The sequence below is a fragment of the Delphinapterus leucas genome, chromosome 15 (assembly GCF_059928025.1).
Source record: "Delphinapterus leucas isolate spDelLeu-1000000601 "Yukka" chromosome 15, BTC_Dleu_Yukka2, whole genome shotgun sequence".
Taxonomy (NCBI): domain Eukaryota; kingdom Metazoa; phylum Chordata; class Mammalia; order Artiodactyla; family Monodontidae; genus Delphinapterus; species Delphinapterus leucas.
The window spans coordinates 62,468,788-62,486,748 of NC_143143.1; the positions used below are offsets into that span (position 1 = coordinate 62,468,788).

At 38.5% G+C, this 17,961-nt stretch overlaps 1 protein-coding gene across 1 annotated transcript in view; it reads left to right on the plus strand.

The window, feature by feature from the left end:
* ASXL1 (ASXL transcriptional regulator 1) overlaps positions 1 to 17,961 on the plus strand; it is a 67,793-nt gene that overhangs the window by 38,169 nt on the left and 11,663 nt on the right. The gene's annotated exons all lie outside the window — the stretch shown is intronic.

The window sequence follows — 17,961 nt, forward strand, 5'->3', positions numbered from 1 at the left end:
AAAATACTGAGTTCACATCCTCAGTGTGTATATGTTTATATTTGTTTATTTATACATCATATATATGTACTATTAGACGTAAGCATATGTTCTTTTATAATATGTCCATTGTGAAATACACCCTAAAACAAATTTTAAAGTATTTTAAAATTACACTATATTTTGAAAATAAATAGTTAACATTAGAGTGAAATTATTAAATGGCAGAAGGTATGTTTCAACTAGTCTTATCTCATTTTGAATGTTTGGGCTAACATCTTTTTTGGGCATGATTTGCTTGTTGTTGACTTTATCGTGTAATATACCTGATGAAGAGTTTATATACTTGCTATAAAATTGTCAGCTCTTCTGTTTCCTTAGTATCCCTTGTACTTGCATTAACAGTATTATCTCAAAACTGCCTTTTCTTTATGGTAATGTTAGTAAGCCTGGTTAAAATTAGATATAAAGTCTGTTGATCTACCTAACTATGCATATGAAACATGCTGAAAAGAATTTTAGAATACTGAATATGATGTAGGAGTGATGTAGGAATTGAGAAAGAGCAGCTGTGTCATTCCATATACTAAATGGGTAAAGCTTAATTTCGTGTTCTGTCTTTGGATTAAAAATATATGTGGGGAATTCCCTGGTGGTCCAGTGGTTAGTACTCTGTGCTTTCACTGTTGAGGGCATGGGTTCAGTCCCTGTTTGGGGAACTAGGATCACACAAGTCACGTGGTGTGGCCAAAAAAAAAAAAAAAGATGTTAAAAATATGTGTGTATGTACATTTTATTTTGGCAATTACTGGCCCCATCGATAGACACATCTCTGCCTAATCCTTGAGCACCTCCTGATTATTCTGTATGTTTAAATATTTTAGCATTTTGTATCAGTTAGCTTTGCCGTGTAACAAATCATCCCCAAATGTGGTGCTTTAACTCAGTTCCTTGGGAGAATTGGTTGAATGGGCTGTGTTTCTGGTTTGGTCTGGTTCAGATTATCCGATTATCTGGGCTTGGTCTTTCATGTATCTGTGGTCAGCTGGAAGGATGGCTGGAGGCTGGATATGTTAGGCAGAATTCTAAAATGATCCTAGGACTTCCCCGGTGGTCAAGTGGTTAAGTCTCTGTGATTCCACTTCAGGGGGAGTGGGTTCGAGCCCTGGTGGGGGAACTAAGATCCTGCATGCTGCATGGCACGGCAAAAAAAAAAAAAAAAAAAGATCCTAATAATTCATGCCTTTCTATAATCTCTTTCTTGGGCATGGGAGTGAGATTTGCAGTTGGCTTCTCACCAATAGGATATGGCAAAGGTGAAGAGAGTTTATAGATGCATTTAAGATCTCTAGTCAGTTACCTCAAAGAGCTATTATCTTGAGTTGGCCTGACCCAATCAGGGAAGCCCTTTAAAAGAGGACCTGGAGGTCAGAGATGGGAGAAGTACGCTGCTGTATTGTGAGAGGGCCACACAGCAAGAACTGCAGAGGTCCCTAGGAGCTGAGTGAAAGATCCAGATGACAGCCAGCAAGAAGGTGACCTTAACTCTGCACCACAAGAAATTTTCTGCCAATAACCACATGATCTTGGAAAAGGACACTGAGCTCCAGAAAAGAAAGCTTGGTTGACACCTCGATTTGAAACTTATGAGCCCCTGAGCAGAGAACCCAGCTAAACCATGCCCAGATTCCTTACCCCTGAAAATTGAGATAATAAATGTGTGTTGTTTTAAACTACTAAGTTTGTGACAGTTTGTTATACAACAGTAGAAAACTAATATGCTTGATGTCTAGGATGGCCTTAGTATAATTTTATCTTTTCCAGAATGGAATAGAATCATACAGAAAGCCTTTTGAGATTGGCTTTTCTCACTCAGCATAACACCTGAGGTTTACCGAAGTTGTTATGTATATCCACCCTTCCATTTTATTGTTTGATAGTATTCCACTTTATGGGCATATCATAGGTTGTTTAGTCATTCTTATACTGAAGAACATTTGGATTGTTACCAGTTTGGGGCTGTTACAAATAAAACTACTGTGAAAATTTGCATGCAGGTTGCAGTGTGAAAACATTTTTATTTCTTTGGGATAAATCTATGAGTGGAATTGCCGGGTCATATGCTGTGTGTGTGTGTGTGTGTGTGTGTGTGTGTGTGTGTTCATTGTTATCATCAGTTTATTTTATTATTTTTTTAAAATTGGAGTATAATTGCTTTTTACAGTGTTGTGTTAGTTTCTGCTCTACAGTGGAGTGAATCAGCTATATGTATACGTACCTCTCCTCAGTCTTGGACCTCCCCCACCCCATCCCACCCATCTAGGTCATCACAGAGCACTGAGCTGACCTCCCTGTGCTGCTACATACGTGTTTAACTCTATAGGAGACTGCCACACTTTTCCAGATTGGTAGCACCATTTTTTGTTCTCACTAGCAATGTATGTGTGAGTTGTTCTGCTTTCTCATTAGCACTTGATATTGTTGGTATTTTTCCTTTTATCCATTCATAGTAGAATCTCATATGGCCTTTAATTTGCATTTCCCTTATGGCTAATTATGTTGAATATCTTCCCTTATGTTCCATCTGAATATCTTTTTTTTGGTGCAGTTTATGTTCATGTCTTTTGTCCAGTTTCTAATTGGATTGTTTTCTTATTGTTGACTGTAAAGTGTTCTAGATAGAAGTTATTTGTTGGATATGTGACTTGCAAATCTTTTTTCCCAGTGTATGGCTTATCTTTTCATGTTTTTAGGAGTGTCTTTTACAGAGGAAAGGTTTTGAATCTTGATGAAGTCTAATTTATCAGTTTTTAAAATTTATAGATCTGTTTTTGTGTTTGTGTGCATCATGTCTTAAGAACTCTTTGCCTAATTGTAGATGATAGAAAATTTTTTCCTTATATTTTCTTCTAAAAGTTTTATATTTTACATTTAGGTCTACAATTTCTTTTGAGTTAATTTTTTAATTAGGTGTAAGGTTATGTTACGGCTTTTTTTTTTTTTTTTTTTTTGCCTCTGGATGGCCAGTTGTTCCAACACCATTTAAATTGCTTTTACACCTTTGTAAAAAATCAGTTGGCCATATTTTTAAAAGGTTCTGCTTTTGGTCTCTCTTCCATTAACCTATACGGCTTTTCCTCTGTCAGTACCATGTTATCTTGATTACTGTTGTATACCCATATGATAAGTTGTAAAATTAGGTGATGTGCTTCCTCCAACTTTATTCTTTTTCAGAATTGTTTTACCTATTATAATAGCTTTGCCTTTCCGTATGGAACTGTCTTAACTATATCTGCAAAATACTTTGTTGAGATTTTAGTAGTAAATACATTAAACCAGTAGATCAGTTTGGGGAGAATTGACATCTTAACTATGTTGAGTCTTCCAGTTTATGGATGGTATGACTTTTCGTTTACTTAGATAGTTTTTGGTATTTTCATCAGCAGTTTTTGGTTTTTAGCATACAGAGTCTATACATGTTTTGTTAGATCTATACCTTAATATTTAATTTTTGGAAAAGCTATTGTAAATGGTATTGTGTTTCTACTTTTGGTTTCTAATTGTTGATTGCTAGCATATAGATAGTACTGATTTTTTTTTTTTTATGTTGACCTCTGTCCTATGAATGTGATAAACTCACTTGTTCTAGGAGTTTTTCCTTTAGATGACTTGGGATTTTCTATGTAGATTATCATGTTATCCATGAATAGGACCAATTTCACATGTTCTTTCTGTTGTATGTGCCTTTTATTTCCTTTTCTTGACTGGTTTCACAGGCTAGGATTTCAGGGATTGTGTTGAATAGGAGAGGTGAGTGTGGACATCCTTGCCTTCTTCTCAATCTTAGTGGGAAAACATTCAGTCTTTTACTATTAGTATGATGTTAGCTATAGATATTTTGTAGATGCTCTTCATTGAGTTGAGGAAGTTCTATTCCTAGTTTGCTGAAAGTTTTTATCATGAATGTGTATTGAATTTTGTTAAAAATTATCCAGCTTTAATAAATACATGGTTGCTTTTTTTATACATATCTCATTGTTTCAATTGATATTTCTCGTGATAAATGATGATGAGTACCTTCTCATGTACTTATTGGCCATTTGTATCATCTTCATATGTGAACTGTCTATTAAAGTGTTTTGCCCATTTAAAAAATAATTTATTTTTAGTTTCTAACAGTGATTAAACTTTCAGAAAAGTCTTAAATACAATGCAAAAAAGATCTCTTTTCCTGAACCATTTTAGGGCCTTGTTACAATACCTTAATACTTTAGTGTATATGTGTTACAATTAAGGACATCTGCTACATTTCCATAATACATGTATCAAATTCAGAAAATTACATTGAGTCATTTTTGCCATCTAATCTTCCGATTCCATGTAAGTTTTGTCAATTGTCCCTGTAATATCCTTTATGCCTAAAGGATCTGGTTCAGAATTACATGTTGTGGGACTTCCCTGGTGGTCCAGTGGTTAAGACTCTGTGCTTCCAATGCAGGAGGCGTGGGTACGATCCCTGGTGGGGGAACTAAGAGCCCACATGCTGTGTGATGCGGCCAAGATAGAAAAAAAAAAAAGCAGAATTACATGTTGTATGTAGTTGGTATAAGGAGTTGGTCTCCTTCAGTCCAGAACAGTTCCTTCATCTTTCCTTGACTTTCATGACCTTGACTCTTTTGAAGATTATTTCATAGTTATTTCATAAAATGTTCATTTTGGGTTTTCTTAGGTTTTCTCATGATTCGATTCAAGTTATGCATCTGTGTCAGGTATTATCAGAGAAGTGATGCTTCTTAGTGCATCTTGTCAGTTGGCTCATTATTTCTACTTGTCCTGTTACTAATGCTGTCTACTTTTATCACTTGGTTAAGGAGCATCTGCCAGACTTCATCACTGTAAAACTCCTCTTTTTCCCCCTTTTAATAACTGTTTTGTGGGAGGGGCTTTTAAGCTCTGTGATATCCCTTTCTTATAAATTTTGGTTTGTTTATATATCGATATGAAATCATGGTTTTCTGTTTTACTCAGTGTGTTATAATCTGTTATTATTACTTATTTAGATGTTCAAATTGTCCCTGATTTGGCTGGTGGGAATTTTGTCAGTATGGCTTCTGTGTCCCTTTGACATATTCCCATCATTCCTGGAGTTCTGTCTTCTCTCTGGCAAAAGATGATCTAGGCTCACTGTGTACTTTCCCTGCCTTAGCCCTTATTATTAGCATTTCTCCACAGAGCCCTGGTTCTTTTAATGTGTAGTGGCATTTAGAAGCCAGGATCTAGGTTTTAGATATGCTTGATGTTATTGGGGTGTTGCTGATCCCAGTTCCTCTCCGTGAGAAGCAGCTAAGGAATATTTGAGTGTATTTACATACATATACATATATGCACTTATATACATACATACCCTTATATCTATATTTATGTGTAGTTTTATCTAAATATATTGAAAACCATGAGTTTACACTAATAACACAAATTCTAATGCAAGCCCAGAGGGTTCATTCTACTCTTCTGCCTTTCCATATTTAAAAAAAAATTTTTAATTAAACATTAAAAAATATCTATTTATTTATTTTTGGCTGCGTTGGGTCTTCGTTGCTGCACACAGGCTTTCTCTAGCTGCAGCGAGTGGGGGCTACTCTTTGTTGTGGTACGTGGGCTTCTCATTGCGGTGGCTTCTCTTGTTGCAGAGCACGGGCTCTAGGCGAGCGGGCTTCAGTAGTTGTGGCTCACGGGCTCTAGAGCGCAGGCTCAGTAGTTGTGGCACACAGGCTTAGTTGCTCCGCAGCGTGTGGTAATCTTCCCGGACCAGGGCTCAAACCCGTGTCCCCTGCATTGGCAGGCGGATTCTTAACCACTGCGCCACCAGGGAAGTCCTCCATATTTTTTTTAGCATTCATTTATTTTTATTTATTTATTTTGGCTGTGCTGGGTCTTAGTTGTGGCACGAGGGATCTTCATTGAGGCATGCGGGATTTTTAGTTGTGGCGTGAGGACTTCTTAGTTGCAGCATGCGAACTGTTAGTTGCGTCATGCATGCGGGATCTAGTTTCCCAACTGGGTATCGAATCCGGGCTCCCTGCATTGGGAGCACAGAGTCGTACCCACTGGACCAGGGAAATCCCTCCCTTTCCATATTTGCAACTCATTTCTCCAGCAGTAAGAAATCCAACTCCTATTTTTCCTGTTATCTCTATATATCTAGTGTATCTCTTAATATATTTACTTGTTGAATTTTCCCACTCTCTTATATAACTAATCTCTCCCATCAGTGTTGCTGCCTTTCCCTCATGAAGATGCCCTCTTGACGCCTCTTGAATTCCAACACCCTCTGCTAGGTTGGCCCCCATGGATGATGGCCTCGCCTGCTCAGACTCTGATCCCCTGCACCAGGCTGCCGTCTCATATAAGCGCCGTCCTCACCCAACTTGGGCTTTGATACTCTGCCCCTTGTCATTCCTTGTTTGGGAATTTCACCCTTTTTTAGCTCTCATTCCCACACCATGCTGCCCTCAAATGTGAATACCTTCTGTTCCCCACTCGGGCTCTAACATCCTACTCTTGGCCACTGGGGCTCCTTTCCCCACATTTCTCGTACACACACCTAATGGGAGGAAGAAAATAACAGCCCTTCCCCTTCTATTTTTAAATTGAAGTATAGTCATTTTGGTTTCCATTTGTAGATTTTTAAAGAAATATACCCTGGATACAAGTCCTTTGTCAGATGTATGTACTGCAGATATTTTTACCAATCTGTAGGCTGCCTTTTCAATTTTTTTTTTTTTAAGATCTTTCTTTTTTTTTGACCGTGCCACGTGGCTTTCGGGATCTTAGTTCCCCTACCAGGGATCAAACGCAGGGCCACAGCAGTGAAAGCACCAAGTCCTAACCACTGGACTGCCAGGGAAGGACCCGCCTTTTCATTTTTATTAAGCTGTCTTTAATTAGAAATTTTCAATTTTGAGAAAGTCCATTTAAAAAATTTAATGAACGTATATAGTTAGTGTTTTTAGAAGTCTTTCCTTTCCAATGAGTATTTTATTACATTTTCTTCTATAGAAGCTGTATATATTTGGCTCTTACGTTTAGGTTTGGCTCCCTACTTTATCTACTTTGTATCTAGTTATTTGCTCAGGTCTAGAATAAACATTTAATACTTTAAGAATTGCCAACCTATTCTCCTATGAAAAATCTAACTAGAGCTCAATATTTGTTCATAGTTCATTTATTTCTTTAGCGCAAGTGTACATAGTTAAAATACTGTGTTTAAGAATTGCTACTTGAGGGACTTCCCTGGTGGTCCAGTGGCTAAGACTCCGTGCTCTCAATGCAGGGGACCTGGGTTCGATCTCTGGTCAGGAAACTAGATCCTGCACGCATGCCGCAACTAAGAGTTCGCATGCCACAACTAAGACCCAGTGCAGCCAAACAAATAAATAAATATTTTCAAAAGGAAAAAAAAAATGGAGTTGTTACTTGGGTTAAATCCACCCCTGCCCCCCTTTCAGTGTGGTTGTGTTATTTGAATACATAAAGCAAAAAATTTTTAAAGTATCACAGTATATTTTCTCTTTTCAAGGCTGTGGGAAAACAGGCATGTCATACTTTGCTGTTAGGAACACAAATCAGAACAACTTTTTTTTGAGGGGAATTTGGCTGTTAACAAAATTACATTTACATCTACCTTTTGACCCATCATTTTCCACTTTAAGAATTTATTCTGAAGATACACCTTCAGTAATACAAAAGCACAGACTCACAAGGTTATTCAAGGCAGTGGCATTTCTATTTGTAAAATATCAAAAAGACATCTAAATGCCGGCATGTGGGGAAGTAATTGCATAAATCAAGTTCGGTACGTCTGCATCGTGGAGTATTATGCAGCTGAGAAGAGAATGAGGAAGAATATCTATAAAATGAAAGAGTCATTCTCAGGATACTCTTTTTTTTTTTGGCTGCGCCTCATGGCATGTGGGATCTTAGTTCTACCTGAGATCGAAACCACGCCCCCTGCATTGGAAGCGTGGAGTCTTAACCGCTAGACTGCCAGGGAAGTCCCAGGATACATTGTTAATTGAAAAAAGTATTTTGCACTTTGCTATATATAGCGTGCCATTTTTTTGTCTAAGGATGAAGGGGAAATTAGGTGTATATATTATCATTTGTGTAAAAAGAAACACAAGAGAAATAAGCTGGAAACTAATGAGATTGGTTACCTAACCACGGGATGGGTAGGAATGGATTGGAAAGCTGGGGAGTTGGGGGAGGAAGAAAGGGATAAAGGGGGGCAGTGTCGATTCTCTGAGTGTAACCCTTTAGATAATTGTGACTTTTATAACCATGTTATAGTTCACATTTACTTCAAAAGTAAAATGATAAAGATGAGGAATAAAAAACAACATGGATTACAAACAGAAAAGATGAAGCCTAATGCTATTACTAGCTATAAAAGTCCTCTTGATATGGTCAGACACAATGGTTTTGTTTTTCTTTCTAAAGGTTGGTCCTATTGCTGTCCTTATTCCGGTTCCCAGTATGGACTATTTATCGGGTGGGCAACCATCCTGGTTTGCCCAGGATTGAGGAATTTCCTGGGGTGCAGGACTTTCGGTGCTAAAATGAGGAAAGTCCCAGACACACCTGGGGCAAGTTGGTTACCCTGTCTGACATGCATATAGCTGTTTTCCTGGGAGTTCCTTTCATTCTCACCTTAGAATTCTCATCACCTTTCTCCTGTGTTATAGCCTCTCTTTCCTATACCTCGTGCAGGTGTTGTTTTTGCTGTTTATTTATGTAACACATTCTCTAGTTGCTTCCTAAGAACAGGTGCATAGGAGGTAATAAATTATTTTGAGACCTCACATGTCTTTGTTCTGTGTTCCATACTGGATTATGGGTTTGACTCAGAATTCCAAAAGATGTTATTCTATTACATTCTCTAAAACTGCTCTTGAGACATGTGATGCCATTCTGACTTCTTTGTCATGTAATGTGTTCTCTCTGATTAAAAGATTTTAGGATCTCTTTTTCAATCCTGTATTCTCAAATTTCATGGTGAGGTGTTGCGGAATGGGTCTTTTTTCATTCACTGTGCTGGGCATTTTGCCTTATTAAACCTGGAAACTCAGGTCTTTTAATTTTGGGAAAACTTCCTGTCTTTTTCGGTTTTCTCTTTCTGGAACTTTTGTTTGTTGTATGTGGAACTTTTCTTGATGCAGGCAGCCTGTTCTCTTTTTCTTTCGAGTCACTTCTCTGAGAAATAGCCTATTGGTTGTTATTGATTTTTTGGGGGGGGGATTATTTTTAATTACTAGCACATTGCTCATGTTCTCTGATGTTCCTTTATTTTTTAAAAATAGCATTTTGTACTTGTTTTTGGACTATCTCTTAGAGGACATTTGCTGTGAGATCTTCATTATTTCTGTTTCCTTTCAGTTCCTCCTTTGTTTATTTTGGTTGCTGTCCTTCATATAGCAGTAGTGCTTACCTATCTGCTGGTCGTTGATAGGTCATTTATGGTGAGAACTGACAGATTCTGTGCTTATGGGCACTGCTTGTTGACTGTGGTAGAGTGAGGACCTGGATATTTTTTTGGAATCTCCAAATTATCTGTACTTTGAAGGTGTATTTTTTTAGGTTGGGCACTTTTTGCAGGAGGAGAGATCCTCCCGTCTCTTGCCAGGTAGCCGAGAGTAGGCTGGGGCTGTAGGGCTGCCACTATTTGGGGGAGCTTTGGGAGCCATAGTTGGGGGAGAGAGCTAATGGTGTCACCGTTTTGTATATGGTCTTTGACTTAATGCTTCTGTTTATGGAGTGTGGCACCTCAGTCTCTCCCCACTCCTTGAACTGGTGTCTTCTATTCCAGAACCTCTCTGGTTTAGTCCAGTCAGAATATAAATCTCCTGTTTTCTTCTGGAGCTGGAGAAGGGTATTGCTTGACTGTTTGGGGACAGAGAGGAGATCTGAGGGGTCTGACTTCTTGTTCGGACTTCCAGCCACTTCTGTTTTCATTCCCATGCCTCCCCTCTGTCTGCAGTGGTTCCTGGTACCTCTTAATCCCTGCCCCCTTGAGGGTTTTACAGTAGAACTGGCTTGCTCTTTGTGGCTTTTCCCTCTGCAGTCTTAGACTTTGGTTTTCTTTCCCCTGCTGAGTCATCACTGGTCTTCCTGTTATTCATCTTCTAGAATTTTATTGATAGTCCTCATCTACTGCTTTTTCTTCCCTCTTTCTCTTTGTGCATTTGTACTTTTTAAAATGCAGCCATTCTAAATGAGGCTTCAGGAGTTTGCAGAGAGCTGTGTGTGTTCATTTCACCATGTTTAAATGGAAGCTGCAGCCTTTGTGCAGAGAAAGTGAGAAATGCCTTTGACTTCCACACCGAACCCTACCCTTGTATATGCCATCCAGGCCTATGGCCCTTGTTCCTTCCCAGTAGCAACCAACTACTGTCATCAGTTTAATGTGCATCCTTCTTACTCATATGTGTCCATGAAAAATGTGTGGTTTGTTTATATAGATGTATTTTTTTATTCCTTTTACCTACCGTTTAATAGTGCATCATATCAATATATCTTTTTATTTATCCAGTCCCCTATTGTGTACACTTAGGTTTTTCACAAGTTTTCCAGTTTTTCATTATTACAAACTATAATAGTAAAATTGCTGCAATAATCATTCTTTTACTTTTGTAGTCTTCATATGCAAATGTGTGAAATTTTTCTAGGAGATACTTCCCTGTCTTTTAATGGGTAAAATGGAGGTGATTTGGAGGTGCTGTGTGGGGCTCAAAAATATTTCATTACATTTTCTTTACGTGTTACACCTGTGGTGAGAAAAGTTGAATTATAAAACTTCCAAATCTTTTCAAAAATTTTATCAAGAAGCATGTGCTTTTTTAATGGTCCAGTAACCCCTTATTAACAATACAGAAATCTGAAATATTTTGAGAACTGACAAAATTTATTCCTAACTCACTTGGCAGTAAAACTTGACTTGCTTAAACTCATTTGGTGGCAAATCTCTGATCTAGACTGACAAGGACACTTTAAACCTATTTATTTCACCTGGTATGTACATATATGTTAATTCAAAAAATATTACTGTGTTTGATTATGGGTTGCTGGTGGTGTTAATATGATATATTGCCATTTGTAAAATTCAAGAAATCCTAAGTTCTAAAACACATCTAGACCCAGGGGTTTCAGAGGAGGAATCATGGGCCTATGGTCACCATCAGCTAGAAACTTTGTTTGCAGATGTGGGTGGCACATCACAAAATGAGAATTTTTCTGGTTGATGGAATCTACTTTTTTGTCATTAATGAGATCTCAGACAATTTCTTGTCTTTAAGCTGTATTCCAAGAATGTGTTCATGTTTTAAATAACAGGTCTTTTCTTTGACAGCTGTAATATTGAAATTGCTTCTGATAATGCAAATGGATTTCAAATTCAAAGAACTTTTTTTACATTAAGTATTTTTAAAAAGGATAAAGCCTTTTCTCAAGCATACACAGAGGTTGCTTTACAAGTTTTAATCTTTCTTTAGGATTCACATAACAAAGTTAAAACATAGTAACGGACCGTTGTCTAAAAATGAATTTTAACTTTTGATCTATAAACTTTCTATACACTTTAATGGTTTTTATGTGGTTTTTATAAATTTTGATTAGATTCTTTCATGTTTTCAGAGCTGTCAAATTTAGTAAGCAAATTTTTATCCAGGTTTTTTGGGATGTAACTCACAGACCATATAGTTTACCCATTTAAAGTGTACAATTCGGTGGCTTTTAGTATATTCATAAACTTATGCAACTATCACCATTATATAATTCTAGAACATTTTCATTACCCTTAAAAGAAACCCCATATCCTTTAGCAGTCATTTCCTATTCTCCCCTCCCCCTAGCCCCTAGCAACTGCTAATCTACTCATTTCATTACTAGAGCTTTATTAAAATATAAAATAAAATAAAGCAGAGCGCCTCATTTGTTCTTCTTCAGGAGTGTCTTGGCTTATTTGTGGCCCATTGCTTGTCCCTGTACAGTCAAGTTCTACCAAAAAAAAAAAAAACCTGGTTGAGTGTTTTATTGCAATTTCATTGAACCTACAAGTCAATTTGAGAAGAGTTGACATCTTTACAGTGTTGAGTCTTCCTAGTCAAGAACATGGTGTAGCTCTCCGTTTACTAAGTTTTAAACCTTTCTTGATAAAGTTTTGTTTTCTTCATAAAATGATTGTTTCTTTTTGAGCTTTATCTCAGAGTAACATATTCTTTGTTATAAATTACATTTTCTAATTGCTGGTATTATGCTGATGTTAGGATCACTTGCGTTTTTAATGTGATTTTGAATCTTACAGCCTTGCTGAATTTCTTACTAGGTCGGAATCCCTTGCATCTTCAATGTGGATAATTATACTTATCTGGAATAACGACACTCTGGTTTCTTCTAATTCCTTCTTGTTTCTTTTTCTTATGCATTGGTTAGGAACTCTAATATACTGTTGAATGGTCAGTACGTTCTTAGTTTTTAATAATACACATTAAACAACCCTCAGATCAGCCTTCTCTAAGAGAGTACAGATTTCTTGTTGAGGACAGGTTTGTCAGACCCATAAAGAAAGCAAAGGCATACCTGAAATTTGCTTATCGTTTTTTGGTTGTGAACCTAATCCTGGGTGGTTTAAAACTTCATCGGTTTAAATTTTAGCGTTCCATTTTATTCATGTTTGGGGCTTCTTGTATTTACAGTGCATTTTATTTTTTAAAACATTTGACTTGGGCTTCCCTGGTGGCACAGTGGTTGAGAGTCCGCCTGCCAATGCAGGGGACACGGGTTCGTGCCCTGGTCCGGGAAGATCCCACATGCCGCGGAGTGGCTGGGCCCGTGAGCCATGGCCTCTGAGCCTGTGCTTCCGGAGCCTGTGCTCCACAACGGGAGAGGCCACAACAGTGAGAGGCCTGCATACCACAAAAACAAACAAACAAACAAACAAAAAAAACATTTGACTTACGGGAAAATACTGTATCTGGGTTTATTTATCAATGCTGGTTGCTTTTTTCCCCATCACTAGCCTCTTTGCCAGTTGCCTTGCCAAACTAATATATTTTATGTATTTTTAAAACATTTATTTGTGTTAATAGGTGAACACGGGTAAAAATTATATGGCAGGTGTTCTTTGTACTATTTTTATTCTTACAGCTTTTCTTTAAATTTGAAATTATTTCCAAATAAAGGTGTTCAAAATGTATTTGTTTGTAAAGGTAATACATGCCCATTATCAAAATAAAAAATGATTCAGAATAGCTATAATAAAAAAAGACAAGTAACTCTTTTTTTTTTTTCTTTGTTTTGGGTTTTTTGGCCGTGCAGCTTTCAGGATCTTAGTTCCCCAACCAGGGATCGAATCTGTGACCCCTGCAGTGGAGTGCCGAGTCCTAACCACTGGACCGCCAGGGAATTCCCTTTTTTTTTTTTTTTTTAAACAAATAAAAACACTTGAACAAACAACTTCAAAAAAGGAAGATATGAAAATGTCCAGTAAGCACATAAAAATGCGCTCAGTATCTTTAGTCATCAGGAAAATGAAAATTAAAGCCACAGTGAGGTACTCACTGCATTAGAATGGCTAAAATAAGACTGATACCACCAAATGTTGGTGAGGATGTGGAGCACCTGGAACTCTCATACAGTGTTGTTGGAAGTGTACATCTTTGGCTTTTTTTTTTTTTTTAAATAAAGTTCAACATTCATCCATCCTATACCCCCACTGTTCTATTCTTAGATATTTACTCAGGAAAAATGAAAACATGTCAATAAAAGCTGTGTACAAGAATGTTCAGAGTAGCTTTGTTCATAATAGCCCAAATTTGGAAATACCCCAAATACCTTCAACAGGAGAATAGATAAACAAATGGTTGCATATGAATGCTACTCTGTAATAACAAGTAATGATCTGATGTATGCAGCAGCATGGATGACTCTCATAGACATGAGACTGAGCAAAACAAGCCAGACAAAAGAGAGCACCTACTGTGTGATTGCATTTACATGTAGAACAAAAATAGGCAAAACTAATTTTTGGTGGTAGAAATTGGAACAACCATTGTCTCTGTGGGGTGGGAGGGGCAGTGTAGAGTGGGGATTGACTAGAAAGGGGCACAAGGGAACCTTTAGGAGTGTTGGGTGTGTTCTATATCTTGGTATGAATTTTTAGAAATAAATTTATTGGGCTTCCCTGGTGGCGCAGTGGTTAAGAGTCCGCCTGCCAATGTAGGGGACATGGGTTCGAGCCCTCCTCCGGGAAGATCCCACATGCCGCGGAGCAGCTAAGCCTGTGTGCCACAAGTACTGAGCCTGTACTCTAGAGCCTGTGAGCCACAACTGCTGAGCCCGCATGCCACAACTACTGAAGCCCACACACGTAGAGCCCATGCTCCGCAACGAGAAGCCACTGCAATGAGAAGCCCACGCACACTGCAACAAAGAGTAGCCCCCGCTCGCCGCAACTAGAGAAAGCCTGTGTGTAGCAACAAAGACCCAATGCAGCCAAAAATAAATAAAATTAAATTTTAAAATAAAATAAATTTATTTATTTTTGACTGCATTGGGTCTTTGTTGTGTGTGGGCTTTCTCTAGTTGCAGCGAGTGGGGGCTACTCTTTGTTGCAGTACACGGGCTTCTAATTGTGGTGGCTTCTCTTGTTGCGGAGCACGGGCTCAAGGTGCGTGGGCTTCAGTAGTTGTGGCTTGCAGGCTGTAGAGCGCAGGCTCAGTAGTTGTGGCGCACGGGCTTAGTTGCTCCACGGCATGTGGGATTGATCTTCCCGGACCAGGGCTCGAACCCGTGTCCCCTGAGTTGGCAGGCGGATTCTTAATCACTGCGCCACCAGGGAAGTCCCTTGATACACATTTGTCAAAACTAATCAGATAGTATACATTTAACTCTTTGTAAATTGTACCTCAATTTAAAAAAATAAGGGAAGGGACACAAAGGGTATACATTGATCCAAGGACAGTCTCCTGCATAAGCACAATACAAGTTCATCCATGTTGTTGTGAGTAGCTGTAGTTCGTTCTTTTTTTTATTATTGTATAATATCCATTTATTGAGTATTGATCAATAAATACATCAGTCAATCCATGTAGTGATTCTACTGATGGGCACTTTGTTTATAGCCGAAGTTACAAATGACGCTGTCACGAACATCTGGATGTGTACATGCATGTATTTCCCTAGGGAATCCAAACCTAGGATGACATTGCTGGGTTATAGGATGTTTGTATCTTCAAGTGTAGCAGATAATGCCAAACCACATTCTTAAATGCCTGGATCCATTTTCAGTGTACCTGTTCCCTGTTCCACATCCTCATTAGCACTACTTGGTATTGTTAAACTTTAATTTTAGCCATTCTTGTGGATGTGATGTCATCTCATTGTGGTTTTAACTTGCATTGTTTTGTGTCTTCCTTACTTTATTGAGGTTAAATACCTTTCCGTGTGAATGTTGGCCATCTGGACATCCTCTTTGGTACAGTGCCTAATACAGGTCTGCCTATTTTTCTTACTGGTTGCCCTTTTCTCTTTTTTTTGCCGTGCTGCGTGGCATGCGGGATCTTAGTTCCTGGGCTAGGGATCAAACCCGTGCCCCCTTCAGTGGAAGCAGAGTCCTAACCACTGGACTGCCAGGGAAGTCCCTGGGTTGCCTTTTTCTTATTGATTTATGCCGTCTAGATACAAGTTCTTTATTGGTTATATGAATTGCAGATCTCATCTTCAACTCTGTAGGTAGCTTTTGCCCTTTTTACTCTATTAATGGAATCATTTGCTGAACAGAGCAGAGGATATTAATTTTAATGTAGTCCAATCGATTGATTTTCTCCTTTTTAAGATAATGTCCTGGGCGAGTCTTACAAGTGTTGGGTTAAAAGGTATATACAGTTTTCAGAGTTTTGCTTACAGTTTACTTTACCACTGGCTGTGTATAAACCTTTTTATACCATTTTCACTCTCACCAACAGTGTATATGTGATTTTCCCACACTCTTGCCAGAACTGGAGTTTTGGGGTCTGTTTTGACAATGTAATAGACCTCTTTTCTTCATTAAATGAGTATTTTGTCTTAGTTTGCCTGTATGATTCAGGGAATAAATTTGTTGCATTGTTCCAAGAACATGGCAGTCAGTAAGCCTAATTACAAGATTAATACTAAAAATATTCTTTAGGTTTTGATCCTGTGAGGAGCATTTATGGTTGGTAGGGAAAAGAGAGAAAGATATAAAAAACCATTTTCTTTTTTATTAACTTAAGTCAGCTTGATGTTGGCTTAAATTAATGCAAATAAACTGATGAAGACTTAAGACAGTAGTCCCCCGTTGTCTGTGGGGGAATATGTTCCAGGACCCCAAGTGGATGCCTGAAACTCTGGATAGTACCTAACTCTCTATATACTATGTTTTTACCTACACATACATACCTATGATAAAGTTTATGTATTAGGCACACTAAGAAAGTATAAATCAGGCAGAGCGAGAAGTGCCAGCACCACTACGCTTGCCTTTGGGGCCATTATTAAGTAAAGTGAAGAGTTTCTTGAACACAAGTGCTGTGATACCATGACAGTCAATCTGATAACTGAGATGGCCACTCAGTGACTAATGGGTGGGCTACGCTGGACAAACAAATGACCCACGTCCCGGGTAGGTCGGAGCTGGACAGCGTGAGATTTAGCACACTACTCAGAGCAGCATGCAATTTGAAACCAATGGGTTGTTTATTTCTGCTACTTTCCATTTAATATTTTTCAACCATGGTTGATTGTGGAAAGTGAAAAAAAACCCTCAGATAAGGGGAGGCTACTATATAGTGGATCAAGGAGTCCATGGAATTGATGAGTTAGAATTTTGTGGATTTTCCTTGTAAATTTCTGGCATATTTTTAAGTGAGAGAATCATGATTTTACCTACTCTTTTTCACACACTTTTACTCAAAGAAGACATCCCCACCCCAATCTATATCTGCTCCTCCTCTCTCCATCCCCAGTATTCATTCATACTCCTTCCTGGTTTCAAGGTAGCTCCTAAGTTTTCCTTGGGGATGGGTAGAGTTTCATTTTGAGACTCCACGACAGAGACTGTTAGGAGAAGTATTTGTTAGGAGGTGAAATTTGGAGTGGAACTCTCCTCTACGCTCTAGCCTTGTTCCCACTCTCTTACTTTAGTTTAGATCTTTATCCTTTTCAGTAGATTTCTGTCATAATCTAACTCTTCTTCTGCCTCCAGACTTCCCATGGTTAACAGAATGAAATTCCTAAAACTCAGATCATTCTCCTGATTCATATCCTTCAGACTCTAAAAAAATCACAGTCTTAATCCCTCAGCACAGTGCCGTGATTATCATCAGCCCTCTTGCTGTCTCTCTATCCTCCTCACGTATCCAGTTTCCCACACATCTCCTGAAGTCTATGGTTTCTTTGAATTTGGAATGTTCTTCCACATTGGCTCATCACATTACCTAGGACTCCCTCTCCCTCCCCACTGGCAACTCATCTCCCTATTAACTGACTTCTTTTAAAACTGAGCTCAAGCAACACATCTCCTTGGAAACCTTACCTCCCTGATCCTTATTCCCCTTCTGTACCTCCATGCCCTCTTCTCCAGCTCAGTGAGTTAGATGTTCCCTGTTCTGGGCTGCTACAGTTCTCTCTGTATCCTTCCATCACTGTGCTTTGTATTGTTATAGATTTGACTTTGTCCTCTACTCATTTGAGCTCCTTGAAGGCAGGGCCCTGATTCCCCTCCTTATTCCCACCCCACCCACCGCTTGGAACTAGCATGGTGTTTATAGGAGGCACCCCATAAATGTTTAATGAATAATTAGATGCAAAATTATATCTAACTTTTTAATTTATTTTTGGCTGCATTGGGTCTTCATTGCTGCACATGGGCTTTCTCTACTTGTGGCGAGCGGGGGCTACTCTTCGTTG